At 42.1% G+C, this 16,003-nt stretch overlaps 1 protein-coding gene across 1 annotated transcript in view; it reads left to right on the top strand.

Annotated features, from left to right (window-relative positions):
• The first annotated feature begins 3,304 nt into the window (after positions 1-3,304).
• The window catches only part of ZBTB40 (zinc finger and BTB domain containing 40), a 78,954-nt gene continuing 66,255 nt past the window's right edge, over positions 3,305-16,003 (top strand). The window contains exon 1 of the mRNA XM_054501557.2: positions 3,305-3,498. The gene's annotated coding sequence lies outside the window, so the exon portion shown is untranslated. The remainder of the gene's footprint in view (positions 3,499-16,003) is intronic.

Here is a 16,003-nt window from a genome sequence, read left to right as displayed (position 1 = left end):
CTACATGTTGAAAAAAAGTGCAGACTCTGGAGTCAGACCTCCTAGGTTTAAACCCTAACTCTACTATTTAGTAGCTGTGTTTCTTTGAGCAAATTATTTACCCCCTCTATGTTTGTTTCCTCCTGTATAAAATGGGGGTAAAAATGTTACCTACTTCATTAGGTGGTTACAAGAATTAAATGAGATAATTTAATTAAAGGGCTTGGCATGGTACCTGGCAGAAAGAGTGAGATAAATAATTGCTGTTATTAGCAGGAGAAGTCGTGGTGGTTGTGTTACTTCTTTTTTTCTTTTTTAAATGTTTTTTTTTTGAGATAGAGTCTTGCCCTGTCATCCAGACTGGAGTGCAGTGGCACGATTTTGGCTCACTGCAACCTCCACCTCCCAGGTTCAAGCAATTCTCTTGCCTCAGCCTCCCGAGTAGCTGGGAGTACAAGCCTGCACCACCATGCCCAACTAATTTTTTTTTGTATTTTTAGTAGAGACGGGGTTTCACCATGTTGGCCAGGCTGGTCTTGAACTCCTGACCTCATGATCCGCCTGCCTCGGCCTCCCAAAGTGCTGGGATTACAGGTGTGAGCCACCGCGGCCGGCCAGTTGTTATTTCTTACTACGGCCAGGAACATGTTTTGTTGACCTCAGTGTTCTTGGCATATAGTAGTCACTCTGGAAACAGCTGGCAGTTTAGTAGAGGCACCTCAGGCGTCTTACACTGGGTGGTGGCATGGGAACACTCTTTTCTAAAGTAGAAAAAAGTTGAAAAGTTCTCAACCCTCCCCCTCAAAGTCAAGGTTTGGGTCCTTCCGGTGATTGGGAAGCACAGGTTATTTCTCCGCAGCTGTCGAAGCTCTGTGGGGAGATGAGGCCCTTAGAAGGTCTAGAAGGTCTAGCCGTTGTCTTCTTATTCTTCTATATCATGACCAGCCAGAAGCCAGAACCATTGCTCTCCATGACCATATGTCGTTGTTCATGAACTGTAGGCAAGTCAGCCCCATGAGAATTTCTGTTAATGCAAAACCTTAAGTAAATGGTGATGGGGAAACTGCAGCCACTGATCTACTGAGTGTGCATACGTGTGTGGGGTGTGTTGGGGGATGTCTAAAACAATCCCCCAGGGAAAGATTCCTTTCCATATTTTCTAAATATTTTATAATAAACATGTATTCCTTTAAAAAAAAAAAGTTATAGAAAGCCTCTTCTTTGTCACTGCTGTCCCAATAACTGAGTACACTTGGTGGCCACTTTTCTTTTGCTCTCTTCGCTTAGTCCCTATAGGATTTGAAGTCTTGTTAAGTGGAACAGGAGGGACAGATGGTGCCTGAAAACTTATTCCTATTGAGACTCCTGAGCTTCAAGCCATCTGCATTCACATACAGCACATTGGCAATGATACTGTTTTTTTTTAAATCCATTAATTTGATAAATATTTCTCCCTTTTTTTTGAGATGGAGTCTTGCTCTTGCCCAGGCTGGAGTGCAGTGGCGCGATCTCAGCTCACTCCAACCTCCGCCTCCTGGGTTCAAACGATTCTCCTGCCTCAGCATCCTGAGTAACTGGGATTACAGGCACCTGCCACCATGCCCAGGTAATTTTTCTATTTTTAGTAGAGACGGGGTTTTGCCATGTTGGCCAGGCTGGTCTCGAACTCCTGACCTCAGGCGATCCCCCCGCCTCGGCCTCCCAAAATGCTGAGCCACGGGCTCACACCTGTAATCCCATTAACTCGATAAATATTTCTAGAGCACCTAGTATGTGCCAAGCACCCTTCTAGGTGTTTGTTTGCTAAATCTGGCAACCCTACGTTCCCACTAATAGAGAATGTGAGGCTGGTGGAAATGAGGGCTTAGGAGACACAACAGCTGTAGGCGTGGTTCCAGTGACTACAAAAGTTACTGAATATCAGCTACAGTAAATCCGACCCTGAATGTAACAGTGACATGAGTATAATAGTGAAACTGACTAACTGGGCACAAGGGTATGAGGACAACCGTGTACCCTGAAGGGGCCTGTTAAATACTGGCTTGACTGTGTGGCAGCGAAAGTGGCTGCATGACGATGACAGTGAAAACAACAGAAAGGGCAACAGCTGGGCAAACAGAGTGCTATTTTGAACGGAACCGTTTGAAGTTTATGGTCATTGACAGTAGCTGCATGTCAGACAGTGACAGTAAATATGATCGACCGGGAGACAGCAGCAATGCAAGTGACAGTTCTGCCCAGTAGATTGAATTTGTGATGTAAAACGGTGATGGGGTGAGTCAGTCTGCCAGAGACAGCTCTCGGAACAGCTGAATATTGACATTGCAGATGGAACAGCTATAACCACAGAGGAAGCTGGACATTGCACTAAGATGGCTGGATTTGGTCGCGTAACTGTCAGGGACAGAAAAAGTGGCTGCATGCCAGTGACAGGGTGTCTGTGTTCAGTGGGCCAGCGCGGAGGTGACTCAGTTTGATACTGCTGGATCTGATTTAAATGTTTGTGTAAGGAAGGGTGGCAAGGGGACGCTTCAACGGGGAATGCATAGTGTGTGAGAAGGAAAATGAGCAAAAGAAAAGCTAGGACTAAATCCCAAAGCCCCTAAATCCCAAAATTGGGAGGTGTGAGAGGCAGGATCAAGATGCCTCCAGGATGCCTTCAGCCCACTGCGCCCCACCAGCGCCAAGCCTCTCCTACAAAGAGTGCGGGCTGAGGACGCCGCTCAGGTCGCCTCTCCACCTGGCACGTCAATGTGTTGTTTTGGAAAAATGAAGCCTTTTGTGTTCACTTCCTTGCCATCGTTTGAAACAAAATCCTAACCCTAAGGTTGCCCGAGCGAGAGACGGCAGAGCTCCATTAGAACTTTCCTTAGGGCCAGGCACGGCTCACGCCTGTAATCCCAGCACTTTGGGAGGCCAAGGCAGATGGATCTTCTGAGCTCAGGAGTTCGAGACCAGCCTGGCCAACATGGTGACATCCTGTCTCTACTAAAAGTAGAAGAGAAAAAAAAATTAGCCGGGCGTGGTGGCGCGTGCCTGTAAGCCCAGCTACTCGGGAGGCTGAGGCAGGAGAATCGCTTGAACCTGGGAGGCGGAGGCTGCAGTGAGGCGAGATCGCGCCACTACACTCCAGCCTGGGAAACAAGAGTGAAACTCCCATCTCAAAAAAAAAAAAAAGAAAAAAACTTTACTTAGGACGTGTGGGGAGAAAGGAGGTAGCGGCCAAGGTCAGAGGTCAGAGAAGAGCCTAGCAACCGGCCTGCCCCGCCGTTCTAGCATTGGTGGAGAGCGAGCGCGTGACGTAGGCCCCGCCCCCAGCACGTGACCGCGACGCGCGGGGCAGGTCGGGCCGCCCCCTCCCCTCTGATACCCATTGCGCGCCGGCCTCAAGATGGCCGCCTTCTGGCGTCTCAGGCGCTGTTGAATGGCGAAAGCTTTATTGTTCCCTTCGGGCAGGAGTGTTCGTGTCCTCTATGGCGCTGTCAATAAAGAACGGCAGTTTGAATCGGTGCTGAACAGGTAACCATAGAAACGGGGCTGGGACTCCGCGTGGAGACCCTTTTTGCAGCGGAGGGCCGGGTGCGCCTTAAATGAGGGGTGTATACAGACCTTTCCGCGTGGCGAACTCCGCGGGACTCGGCCGAATCACGGCCGCTTAACCTACACCCGGGACGTGCCCCCTCCAGGGGCGGTTCGCACCCCTAGCGCCGGCTGTGCTGTAGACTGCGGAGGGGAGAGACCGCGGGGACCCACTCAGGGCGCCAGGCCCGACCTGACACCGCCTGGGGCCTGCTGTCGCCCCGCACCTCCCTCTCGGCCCGTCCTAAGGCCTCTTGTCGCTGTCTCACTCCCCCTCCCTTCAGGTCCCTTGGCCGGGCGTCAGCGGACTATGGCCTTGGGTCTAATCCATGCCCCCCTTCTCTCTTCCCCTCTCGGTCTTTGTTTACATTTTCAAATGGTTAGGGGGAAGAATATTTCATGTAATTTGCGAAAGTTCCATGAAATCACGTCCATAAATGAAGTTTTATTGGAACACGGCCCTGTTCATTGTTGATGTATTGTCTATGGCTGCTTTCCTGCCAAGAGGGCAGAGTTGAGTAGTTGCGCAGCTGTTGCTTGGCTTTGATCGGCTGGCTCACAAAGCCAAAAATATTTCTGTCTGGTCCCTTACAGCAAACGTCTACTGACCCCTGCCCTAAACACAAGTAGATTGGATCAGTGTTGTCATCCAGCTATTCCTCTCGTCCCTTCTCCTGGAGTGGGAAACGAGTTAAAACTGCCCGATGCACCGAGAGCAGTTTAGTTGACAGAACACTCTGGCTTCCCTTCTGGTCTTACTGACTATTCAGTTTCTCCTGCTTTGAATAGCGTTGATACCATGCAGCCAGTGCTACAATGAACCAGGTGCTTTATTTATATTCATACAAGTGTTGTTCTACTTTATGACAACGCTTTATAAGTAAGCATGGTATTTCCATTTTACAAAAGAGGGAGAAATTGGTTCTGAGTGGTTAAGATATTTATAGGTGTACTAGGTTATAGGGCTGCCAAATTGAGCCCGTCCCTGGGAGCCGCCCGCCTGATGGCACCGGTCAAACTGCTTTGGATTTTATTCTTTCAAGTCTTTTCTACCTGGAATTGTTTGTTCTTCTCTGGAATTGTATCCAGATCTTTGTATGGTTAATGGAGATTTAATTACAATCTCAAAATGAAATTTTTTTCTACTTAGCTAAATCATCAAACTTCTGCCCCTCCTTTCTAATATAAACACTTTTCTTCTATGTCAGTAGTCCCCAAACTTAACTGTTCATCAGTGGTTTAACAAATGGTTTCAGAACACCCTATGCATGTACGCATGCATTCATTAATCATTTAGTGTTTGTTGAACACTTACTGTGTACCAGAGACGTTTCAAATTCCTGGAAATACAGTGGTGAACAAGACAAACATGATTTCTGCCCTTCTATGGAATTTAAATTCTATATGGGGCTTAGACAAGTGGTATACAGGTAGACAAAGATAATTTCAAATACAGCTGTAATAGCATCATCATAATAAAATTATTAGTTGCTATTTATTCGGTGATTATTTTGTGCCAGGTACCGTGCTAAGTGCTTTATTTATATGGACTATCATTTAATCCTCACACCAATACTATGACATAAGTAGTATTAATATTACCATTTTACGCATAGAGGAAACAAACTCATGGCGGAGAGATGTTCGAGGTTACATAGCTAATGCATTCAGCTGAGAGCTGAAGCTAATCTGATCACACTCGCCACCCTGTATTGTTCCATCTGTTTATTGTCTTTCCTACTAGCTTAGGAGGTCCTTAGGGGCAGGGACCACACCTTACTGTTGTATCCTCAGCTGCTAGCCAGTACCCACAACCTGGTGTTTGCAGGTAAATACTAAGTAAACAAATCCAGGTCATTAATTGAACAAATTTTTATTTTATTTTATTTTATTTTTGAGATGGAGTCTCGCTCTGTTGCCCAGGCTGGAGTGCAGTGGTGCAATCTCGGCTCACTGCAACCTCCGCCTCCCAGGTTCAAGTGATTCTCTTGCCTCAACCTCCTGAATAGCTGGGACTACAGGCATATGCCACCACACCCGGCTAATTTTTTTTGTATTTTTAGTAGAGACGGAGTTTCACCATGTTGTTTAGGGTGGTCTTGAACTCTTAACCTTAAATGATCTGCCCGCCTCGGCCTCCCAAAGTGCTGGGATTATAGGCGTGAGCCACTGTGCCGGCCTCGAACAAATATTTTAGTGTCTCCATGAACCAAGCACCACTGTTTAGGTCCTGTGATTACCAAGGTGAGCAACATGGACCTGGGGCTCTGTTCTGGAAGCTAAAGCCTAGTGTCAAGACAGTAAAGAAATAACAAAGTTATTCCAAATTGTGGCAACTGCTCTAAAGGAAATAAAACCACGTGGAGAGAGACACTAACCTGGGAGACTCACTTTTTATCTGGGTGATCAGGGAAAACCTCTCTTAAGAAAGGTAGTTTAAGCTGAAACTTGTTGAGTGACAAGGAACCAGTCTAGCAAGAAGGGGAAAGGGAGAGACGAAGCTGGGAGGAAGAACTTTTCAACAGGTTCAGAAACTAAGGTGGGTAACAACTTGAGATGTTGGAGAACTCAAAGGGAGTCACTGTGCTGTGGTTCACTCCTGTGCTCAGTCCCTGGCCCTGAAGCCAGCTACTACTGAGAGAACTGCATGTCCAAGGGCAAGTTACAGATTAGTTATCTGATCTGGAAAATGTGGATAATGGTGCCTCCTCAAAGGGTTGTGCAAATTAAATAAGAGAAACTGTATTCATAGCTATGGTATTTTCTTTTTATTGTTGTTACACATGTTGCTGAATAACTAACCAAATTTAGCTCCAAATGGAAACTTTATAAAGTGCTAACTAGTAACAAAAATCCAGAAATACATTACAGACAAAACTAAGAATGGGGGAATCCAATTAAAAATAGAAGCCCTCTACTTTTTATCTCCAGAAAGAGGAGAGCAGATCTTGTTTTTTCTTAGTGTTTCTGCTTGGAGAGGAACTTTTCCAAATGGCATCTAATTTTTTTTAAAGCCAAGTTGTACAGCTGTCTATGCAGAACACTTTTCAGCATTTTAGTGTTTTAAGTTGGAAACTACTTGTGTTCCTCCATCGAAGGTGTATGTATTCTCTTAAGGCATTCTAAACAAATGTTAGACTTTGGTGGAGATTTAAAAATTTGTTTGCACATAATTTCAAGTTTCCTCTAAAAGTTTTCAAAATAATGTCACATACCCTAAAACAGTATTGAATGCTTTGAAGCAAATGGCAGGCTTTTTGAATAAGTAAAAATAGGATAATGTTCGGGTTCATAAACGTAAGAAATTAGAAGCAATAATAAATCAAGGGAACTATGTAAGAAGAACAGCATGGCAGGTTTCGCTTTAAAATCTCCCCAGTAACCATATTGCACATGTCATCAGAAGACACATTCCAACCCTGCAAATGGAGCAAAGCACTGGACAGAGAGTGTCATTTAATGCAATGTTAAACAACAAGCCCTGAATTAAATTGCTATTTTAGGTTTGGGAGGGACCTTTGCATCTAAAGTATTGCAGTTTTACTCTGTGATTTGGGTCTGTTGGGTTCCAATAAAGAGCAGGTGCTAACACTAGCGTTGAAGGATAATATGAAACTGCAAGAAGAGCCAGGCATACCAATTTGTTTTTCAATCTATTTTATTTCAGTTCAAAGCATCATTGCAGACAGGCAGCCTGGAAAACGAGCCACACTTTGGCAACACTCACCTGCTTTTGGAGATTGAGGAAGACTGAGTATAACCCAAGTGTGGCTTGTTTTCTTGGACTATCTGTCTGCAATGATGCTTTGAACTGAAATAAAATAGATTGAAAAACAAATTGGTATGCCCTGTTGCCTCATACTGAGTATTTACATTACCCTTCTCGAGTACTGCCTGAACCAGCACCCTGAGGGAAGGCAGTGACCCCTCAGCCTCTTTCAGCTCTTCAACAGAGTGAGCGCTTTGATTTTCACAAGGAAATTGAATTGGGATATATGGTTTTCTGGATCTCCAATAGTCTGCCTTCCAAAGCCATCATCTGGATAATGTGGAGAAAGCAAGCTACTAATCACATAGAGGAAAGAATTAAATATTAAGGGCATTTAAATTGAGACATGAGATTGTCACTTTCTGTAAGTCTAGCAGAGTGCAGTATTTCATTTGCAGAGAGCATGAAGTTTTGAGACTCTGGCAGCCCTCAAGAGAGAGAAGGATAAGGAAAGAAGCCAGCTTTCCTTACATTTCCCTAATGTTGTTATTTAACTCCAAATCCTAAAAATTATGACGCCACGTATTTCATTTCCTCACATAAATGTATTATGCTGATTCATGTAAGTCAGAGATTGTTCATCTCAGGGTCAATGGTTGAATTTCCAGAGACCCATGAATCCTTTGAAGTTGCCTGCAAATTTGTGTCAATGTCATTTTTTCTGGGGAGAGAGCCAGTTACTTTAATCTGATCTCAGAAAGGCCCTTGACCCTTTAAAAGGTGCAGAGGCAACATTGAAACATCACATGTAACACCACCTAACTGAAGGTGTGATGAGAATCTCCCCTGAAACCAGGTACTGTTTCACTGCTCTGTAACCTTAACCTCAGATTTTAGGTCTTTTCAGGCTTTGTTTTCTGTCTAAAGTGGTCAAGCATAGTTGAATGTGTAACATAGGTATCTACCCATTGAACTGCTTCATAAATGCCTTAGAGATGGTTGTTGTTAATTTACATGAGACTGGTGAGATGTGGACCTATTGTCTAGGCAACCTCGTTAGCAGATATCGTAACTGTTTCTACTGATAGAGGAAAGGAAGAGGTAGTGGAAGCCCACTACTTTGTTTCTAGGCATCAGCTTCTTGCAGATGGAGTCAGTTCCTGAGACTTATGAAGGCTGGGTTAAAAGGGAAAGAAGGCTGGGCACAGTGGCTCATGCCTGTGATCCCAGCACTTTGGGAGGCTGAGGCAGGAGGATCACTTATGCAAACCCAGGAGTTGAGGCTGCAGTGAGCTATGATCAGACCACTGCATTCCAGTTGAGACCCTGTCTCTATTTTTTTTTTTAAAGGAAAGAAGAAGAGGGGAGGGGATAGACTTGAGGAAGCAGAGGATTAAAGAAAGATAGGCTGTTTCCCTGCATTTGTCCAGAAAGTCCCCTCTCTTTATGTCTGTGAAAAGAAAGAGCTTCTATATTGAGGCAAAACCTATCTCAGAATTTAACTAATACTTGGACCTCTGAAAAAGTCAATTCATAAATGTAATTTCTGGTTTTGTTAGTACCCAAAGGGAAACAAAAACAAGGAAATATCTTTATCTTAGTATATTCTGTAAAACTGGGACCTCAATAGAAAACTCCTATAGGCCAGAGTTTGGCTCATAGAGTGTTTAAAAAGTGGTTTCTTCCATTTAAACATTAGAGATTTTTCCATCTGTCTGACTCCTGGAGGCGTTTGGATGAGCGACCTCTGCTGCAGGCGCTAGCATGGTTCTGGAACAGGACCAAACAGTAGAGGATGCTTTATGCAAGAAAGAGGCCAAGAAGGATGAGGAAATTAGAAACAAAGGGTTATAACTGTAAATAATAGCTTTTGAGGCTCCAAATATTGGTTATTTGTTGGTTAATATTTGTTAGCTAGTGTTAGCTATAGTGGGGTTATTTTTAGCGTAAAAACAAAGGTGAACAGTAGGTGATTCTATTTCTTATTTTGAGAAAATACTGTAAGAGGTAATCTAACCTGCTAATTTCATCCTATTTCTCAGCTTTCTAGGACTGGGCCCTGGCCATTGAGTCTTCCCGAGTTTTCCTTCTTGACTCCTTTTGCTCCTTGTCCCCATTAGCTCCAGAAGATGGTCTCCAGGGCATTGGCAGCAGTGAATTTGCCATCTTTCTTCCACCTGATACTTCTCCCTGGTTCTTAGGCTCAGTGGATGGCACCACAGAGTTGCCAAAGGCAGAAACCTGGGAATGGTGCCATGATCTTCTCTTTCAGCACATATTTAGTTAGGCTACAAGACTGTTGATTTCTTCTATCCTTTCTCTTCCTTTGGTTAGAGTTGCTATAATCTCTTGTCCTGGATTATGAAACAGCCTTCTAGCTGGTCAGCAGCTTTCAGTTTCATTGCTCTCCAATCTATTTGGTACACTGTTACCAGTGGTCTTTATAAAGCACAGATCGGAATATGTGATTCCCTTGCTTTGAAACTCTTGGATGGCTTGCCTGCCCTTAGGATGGTCCAGCAAGTGCTACCCTCCAACTGTGGCTGTGCCTGTCTCTCAAGCCTCTGAGCAGCCCCTCCTCCCACAATTCACCTTATATTGAGCACCAGTTGAAATCTCTCAGTGGCCACAGGACTTCATCCTTTCTGGGGCCAGTGGGCCACATTCCAAGGCTTCAAGGCTGCTCCCTCTCCCTGGACTTCCCTGCTGCTGGTATCAACCAGGCCAGTAGCAATGCCATTATCTACACTGACCTTTATATTACTGAGTGCTGTTTGGGTTTTCTGTTATTCCTTTTTCCTTAGAATATATGCTACTTGAGATGTGTAGTCAGATATTGTCTTAAAGTCACTTGATGTAATTATCTTCTGTGTAGTTATATCACCAACTTCATAAACAGGCTCTTTTTCTTGAATACTTTTTTAAAAAATTAATTTATTTTGAGAATGGATTAGGAAATTGGCAAATTTTTATAATTTTTGGTAGAGATGGGGTTTCACGATGTTGCCCAGGCTGGTCTTGAACTCCTGGCCTCAAGCAATCCACCTGCCCCAGCCTCCCAAAGTTCTGGGATTACAAGTGTGAGCCACTGCACCAGGCTGTGATTTGTTTTAAACTTTAAGGATTGCTATTGAAAATTAAATTCCTTTTTACCAAGAAGTTTTTATTTCATACCTAAACCCTTCTTCTCTGTTTCTCCTGTCTTGCTAAGAAAGTATGCTGTTAAAGTTTTGGGGTTTTGCCAATCTGTCAGGTAAGAAATAATATTTCAGTATAGCTTAAATTTGTTTTTTCTTTTTATGAGATAAAGGATATATCATGTCTGTGATACAGATTGCAAATATATTTTTCCAGTTGTCATATGCTTGACTTTGTATGTATTGTTTTATTTCTATCCAAGTTTTATATCTTTATATAGTCATGTTTCTCAACCTTACCGTGTACTGCGTTGGATTTGCAGTCATAGTTAGGATATTTGCCCCACTCTCAATTTATGGAGCATCCATTTATATTTTCTTCTAATACATGTATGGCTTATCGTTTCACTTTTTAAAAAACATTTAAGACTCTGATTCATTTGAAATTTATCTTAGTATTTGGTTTGAGGAAGGATCTGATTTTATCTTTATCCTAATGGCCAGTCAGTTGTCTCAAGAGTACTTATTAAAAACTTTTTTCTTCACTGATTTGAGATGCTGTCTTTATTGAATACTAAGCCTTTGTATGCATTTAGATTTCTTACTGGATTTTCTGTTTTGTTCCATTGGTTTGATTGCCAATTCATATGCTGTTACAAAATCATCTTAATTTTAGAGGCTTTATCATTTAACATCTGGAAGGGCCAATTTTTAAAATATTGCTCTTTTTCAGGGTTTCCCTGGCTGTTTTTGCTTGTTTATTCTGGCATATGAACTTAATAATCAATTTGTCTGGTTTCAAGAGGAGATGACTTGATGGTATTTTTATTAGGATTGTGTTACATTATATAAATTAGCTTAGGGAGAACTAGCATCTTTACAATATTGACTCTTCTATCCAAGATTATGGTCTGTCTTTTCATTTGCTCAAAGCTACTTTGGTGATTTTTCAGGAGTGTTACATGTTTTTCCTTATATAAAATCTGTATGCTTCTTTTTCAGTTTATTAGACCTTTATTCTTAACATTTAAAAAATAATAATTCTGTTTAGAATCCCTCCAGAAGATCCTAGAGAAGTTCTACACACCCACATATTCCAAACATTTTGCATGTGACTTCAGATGATTCCTAGATACCTCCCCCCTTAAAGCTCATCCTACTATATTGTTCCCTAAATCTCCTTCTTTTGTCCACCTTCGTCTCTTTCTCACTCTCACCTCTTAGCACTGTGTCCCGCGTACAGTTCAGTCAGAACATATTTGCTGAATGGATGAATAAAGTAGTGAGGGGAGAATGAAGGTGGGTCAAAGAGTGAGAGCCCGTCAGACTCTATTTGGAAAGGTCATCCTTGTTGTATTTCTAAGTCTGCAGCCATTGATTCACTGGGTCATAGTGCTTGGTTCTCCTCTTTCCTCCATTCCAAAACTTTTTTAAAAGTTCTGATGAACTTTAAAATTTTCATAATATTAAAATATAATAATTAATGTCTTAACATTATATGACATTTCACATCATGTTGATAATAATAGTTACCATTTATTGAACACATACAAAATACCAGGCAGTGTACTAGGTATTCTACAGTATTGTTTCATGTAACCCTCACAACAACTAAGCAATAGGTATTATTACTGCCGTTTCTAAAAACTAAGAAAATTTTCAAATATAAAAGTGAGAGTAGCATTATGAGCTCCCATATACTTGTTGACTTCATTTTACGCGTGAGAAAACAGGTTTTGAAAGGTTAAGTAACTCAAGGTTACAAAGCTAAGTCAGATTTAGAACCCAACTCTTTATAGCTCCTTATTAAAAATTGTTTTTCAAATTTTAGGCTCTAGCTGGCCAGGGAAGAGCAGAAGGAAAGGAGAGAGTCAAGAGCCACTCTTCAAACTAGTATAGTATTATAGAAGACTCTAATAGTAATCTTCCCATCTACGAATTCACACCCAGATACTTCCTTCTCTACTCACTGCAGACAGTAAACCCTCCCATCTTTCCCCCTTTACTGCTTCTCATGTGCTCTGCTCACTCTGTCTTCTATTTCTCTAGTTGTATTACTACAATCTGATATTGGTTGGTTTTCAAAGGCTTGCCACTGTTTTGAATACTTACCTCCTAGTATGATGTCATGAACATAGTAGGAACCAATACATTTAAATTAAATAACAGTGAAACTTGCTCTTAATCATTTAGCCTATAAGTTTGGCGTGGTACTTGTTACTTTTAAATGTTGCTTTGAAGGCCTGAAGTCATTCAGTTTGACCACTCTAGACACAAGCTGCTCATTCAGTTGGTACCCTGCTGTCAGCTCTCCTCAGTTGTAGTCAGGTTAAAACCAGAGGGAGACTTGCTAAGGTCAAAGTCCAAGACAGCAGAATAATTGGCCCCTAGAGTTCCATTTTTTTTTTTTTTTTTTCTGGACAGTAAAATGCTGAGGATGAAATTTCCATATATTCCTTTGAACATTTTTGAGCAAATACTATGGAATCCCATAGGCTCTTTCCCAACATTAACAGCAATAGAGAAGTTATCCTCTTTTACATTTTTTTGTTAGCTCCTTAAGTTAACCCTCTTGTCATACTCCCTGGTGATGGAGGGAAATAGAGAGATGAAAATAATTCCCACTTCTTCAAAGACAAAAGAAAAAGCTTACAACGCTAGGAGGAGACGAGAAAGGAGTTGATCTGTGAAATGTACACAGAGGAGTACTGAAGGCTGAGTGATCTGAGTAGTGTGATAGGACAGTGTTGCTGGAAGTTGGGGGTCTGTAGTCTCTTCAGTGCTCTGGTACTTAACTACAAAAGTGTGAGAAAAGAAGGATTTAAGCTGAAAGTGGTCTCTTCTTCCCAGCTGTGCCATAAGCTCCTTGAGAGCAGGGATTATGCTGAATTTCTTCTCTGTGTAGTACCAAGCCTCAGTTAAGGGCATTCGGCTGAGCTCAGTGACAATCTGCTGGATTGACAAGCACATCTTGTTCGCTGATAGGGCTGGGACACAGCCTTGGGGCCACACTGGGGCCACATGGGCTCCCACATCCTTCAGCTGCCCTGTTACCAAGGTGCACAGCCTTGAACAAGTAGGAAGTGGCAGGGAGGGTTGAGGAATGTGTGTGCGGCGTCTCACCTGCACAGAATAAGTAGGCTCTACATCTCCATTATCTGTTCTTATTTAAAAACCACTTCATTTACAGGGTATCCTTGTAATGCTTCTGAACAGAGAAGTTATCAAAAAAGTAGGAGAAAGAGTCTAAGGTTAAGAACTTCACCGCTTTTTAAATTTTAAAGTTTGGGCAGTATCACTCAGTGGTCAAAGTTTCGGCTCTAGAGTCAGACAGCATGAGTTCACTGACTGACTCTACCACTCACTGGCTTTGTGATTTGGGGCAGGTCATTTAATCTCTCTAGGCCTCCACTTCCTCAGTTGAAAGTGGGGTTAATAATAGTAACTATCTCACTGGTTTTGCAAAAATTATTTAAGGCCGCCAGTGTAAAGTGCTTCGCACAATACCTGAGATATAATAAATGCTCGATAAATGTTAGCTCTTATTGTTAACATCTCAAATGCATTCTTCCCTTTTCCAAAATGTCGTCTTCTTTGCGTTCCACTTAGAATCTGTATCTAAGCCATAGGTAACAGGAAGAGTCTCATTTCTGTCATTAATGATCTGGAAGATCTTAAAACACTTTACATTTCAAGGCTGTGGTTTCCTCATCTATGCAATGTGGGAATTGAGCCAGGTGATGTCAAAGTCCTTTGCATCTTCTAATTTTTAATGAGTTCAAGGTTTTGTATGAAATCTTTGATTATAGCCCAGCCCTGTTGTTATGAGAAGTCGGACTCTCCCCACTTTCTCTCTTTCCTGGCTTAGTCTCATTCCAGTCCAGCTGTATGAAATGAGCAATGTAGTTGTCTGTGAATTCTTTTCTTTTAAAAAGATTATGTGACATTTGACATATATAGAAGATACATATGTAACTTGAAAGTGATGAAGCAGAATAATAAAAAGCAAATACTTTGATAGGTGTATTTTTATGCTTCCTTTTCCAAAGGTAGTAACACCTAACATTTAGTGACTGTTAACAGTGTTACAGGAACTGCTCTTTATGTGTATTGACTCATTTACATGTAGTAGCTCATTCATACAACTACCTCATGAAATAAGCACTAATATTATCCCCATTTTACATATGAGAAGACTGAGGCCAAGAGAGTTAAGCAACTTCACTAAAATTTAGCTGGTAAGAGGGGCAGAGCTGGGATTCATGCTCCTGGTTCTCTCTAGAGCCTGCACTCCAAACCTTTACTGTGGAGCACATAGCCGCTGGCATCACAGTGCCTGGTGTATTATTCTTTAGTTGCCAGGGCCCCTTAATTTTTACATTAGATGGGTATCTGTGAATTCTGGAATTTGGTACTGTATTTATGTGTGACCCAGATTTATTCCCTGATGAAGAAAAGTGTGTTATAATCAAGTTGATGAAAACTCAGGTATCATCCGTGTTTTCAGGGCAGAGCAAAATGTCTGTCAGTACCATTGACAAAGCCAAGGGTCTTTTTGATACCTAAGAGGTTGGATTTGAAAGCATTGGAATGGTAATTGCTTATTGAGACTCCTGACTGCAGGATGGAAAAGTTGGCCTTAAGTATAATGTGGTCACAATCCGTAATCACTCATTAGATACATGTGTCGCTCAGGAGATTTTGCAGTTTGGTCTGTAAAGAGTTATCTTGGATGAACTACTGGATCAGAGCAGCATGGCCTAGAAAGGCACCTAAATCTCTCAAAGCCTCCTTCTGTTACAACAGTATTGAAAATTGCTTGTTTCTATGAATTAGTCAGAAGATAAGAGGACATAAGCAGTTTGTTATGCTGAACATTTTGATATTTTGCCTCATTGTATTTTGAAGGATACCTCAAAAGAAGTTTCATTAGAAATGGAGAGAATCTGTAAAAAGAAATTAATTGAAAAGAATGGTTATTATAGGCACGTCAGGAATCAGATGCTACCTACCAGTTTTGAGAACAAACCTTTCTAGTGGTCCTTAATCTTCTCCATGTCTCTGTCTCCTTGACAGTCTGTGAGATGATAGTGGTGGGGCAATGATCATGATCATGGCAGCTAGCAGCTAATTATTGAGCACTTGCTACATCCCTGGCCTATAGTGCCAGTGCTTTAGGTGTAACTCATTTAATCTTCCAGCAGCCCAATGAGAAAGGTACTAGTACTATCCCCATTTTGTAGATGAGGAAACTGAGCTCCTAATAGGTTAGGTAATTTGCCCAGGATCACACACTTTGTAATTGAACATTCAAGATTCGCACCCAGGTAGTCTGGCTCCAGCTCTGGCTTTTAACCACTAAGCTACATTGCTCATGAAAGCTGTGGGCCCTCTCCCCCAGAAAGTGTGTAGTTGGGCAACATTACATGTGCAGTAATTTAAAGAGCTTCTGGACCCTTCTTCCCCTATCCAGTCCATTGATTTGAGTTCAAACCCTACCCTAGACTTATGTCAATTCCTTTCAGGCAGAGATTATGTCTTATATCTGTGTTTGGTTCATAGTAGGAGCTAAATAAATGTTTAATGAATGAATGGTATG

Source organism: Pongo pygmaeus, chromosome 1 (assembly GCF_028885625.2).
Source record: "Pongo pygmaeus isolate AG05252 chromosome 1, NHGRI_mPonPyg2-v2.0_pri, whole genome shotgun sequence".
Classification (NCBI taxonomy): domain Eukaryota; kingdom Metazoa; phylum Chordata; class Mammalia; order Primates; family Hominidae; genus Pongo; species Pongo pygmaeus.
The sequence above is the reverse complement of the archived record's forward strand: the minus strand, read 5'-3'. Positions and strand labels throughout refer to the sequence as shown.